We start from the raw sequence: 1596 nt of genomic DNA, 5'->3' as shown, positions 1-1596 counted from the left end.
AAGTGGCATCACACACCATCACCCCTAGTGATCCACAAGCAAAATTTTTGCTTCCTGTTTCCATTACGTTCTGTTGGCCTAGAGATCTTAGTTCCAGAGGGAGGACCACTGCCACCAGGAGACACCACAACGATTCCATTAATCTGGAAGTTAAGATTGCCACCTAGACACTTTGGGCTCCGCTTACCTTTAAGCCAACAAGCTAAGGAGGGAGTTACAGTGTTGGATGGAGTAATTGATCCAGACTATCAAGATGAAATCAGTCTACTACTCCACAACACAGTTATGGAAGAGTATGCATGGAGCGGACAAATCGGCGTTTGCGGAGGCTCGCATAGATTTGGCTGTCTCAGCTGGTAGCTGCTTTTGGCGCGAAAGATGCCGGGTCTGGTCAACTCAAACCCTGCCCCGCCTGAGCCTCAGGAGAAGAAGCCACTGAAGCCTTGCTGCGCTTGTCCGGAGACCAAGAAGGCGCGCGATGCGTGTATCATCGAGAAAGGAGAAGAACACTGTGGAGATCTAATTGAGGCCCACAAGGAATGCATGAGAGCCCTGGGATTTAAAATATGAAATGGTGGTCTGCTGTGTGAATAAATAATTCCTGAAGAATGAAGAAGATTAATTTTGGGAGTTCTTCGATGAACTTTGATATGTGGAAAAAAGTATTTATAATTTATTTTTTAAAGAAAGTAAAACATTACTAGTGAAAAAAAAAAAAAAAAAAGGAAAAGTATGCATGGAATACCAAGAGATCCATTAGGAGGTCTCCTAGTATTTCCATTCCCTGTGATTAAAGTCAATGAGAAACTACAACAGTCCAATCCAGGCAGGACTACAAATTTCAGACCCTTCAAGAATGAAAATTTGGGCCATTCCACCAGGGAAAAAAAAAATAAAAATAAAAAATAAACACGACCTGCTCAGGTGCTTGCTAAAGGCAAAGGGAATACAGAATGCATAGTAGAAGAAAGTAATCATCAATACCAGCTATGACCATGTGACCAGCTGCAGAAATGAGGACTGTAATTGTCATGAGTATTTCCTTCTTTTCATGTTTGTGCACGTATACACTTGTACTAATATCTCCATTTTATTTCCTTTTTCCTTTATAACATGAAATAAGATGTATTGACTTCATGCCAGCATTTAGGTATTGTTAACTTTGTGTTACAGTATTTGGGTTGGGGATTGCTGTGTTTCCAGTTGTACAAAGGATAGTTGTGTTAAGTTAGGTGTAATTATGACCTTATTACCGTCTTCATTTGAAGATTATGTATGATCTTAGGAGATGTGTATGGATTCCCGTTGACAAGGGGTGTACTTGTGATGGTTAATACTGAGTGTCAACTTGATTGGATTGAAGGATGCAAAGTATTGATCCTGGATTACCCGTGAGGGTGTTGCCAAAGGAGATTAACATTTGAGTCAGTGGGCTGGGAAAGGCATTCCCACCTGGATTCTTGGTGGACACCATCTAATCAGCTGCCAGTGTGGTTAGAATACAAAGCAAGCAGAAAAATATGAAAAGACTAGACTAGTCTAGCCCCACAGCCTACATGTTTCTCCCACACTGGTTGCTTCCTGCCCCCTAACATC

At 41.6% G+C, this 1596-nt stretch overlaps 1 pseudogene across 1 annotated transcript; it reads left to right on the top strand.

Annotated features, from left to right (window-relative positions):
- Positions 1-310: 310 nt before the first annotated feature.
- Positions 311-655, top strand: LOC111547090 (annotated as a pseudogene). The gene has a single exon (XR_002733022.2). The product of XR_002733022.2 is annotated as a cytochrome c oxidase copper chaperone pseudogene (transcript).
- Positions 656-1596: the final 941 nt, after the last annotated feature.

Source organism: Piliocolobus tephrosceles, chromosome 3, assembly GCF_002776525.5.
Source record: "Piliocolobus tephrosceles isolate RC106 chromosome 3, ASM277652v3, whole genome shotgun sequence".
Classification (NCBI taxonomy): domain Eukaryota; kingdom Metazoa; phylum Chordata; class Mammalia; order Primates; family Cercopithecidae; genus Piliocolobus; species Piliocolobus tephrosceles.
The sequence above is the reverse complement of the archived record's forward strand: the minus strand, read 5'-3'. Positions and strand labels throughout refer to the sequence as shown.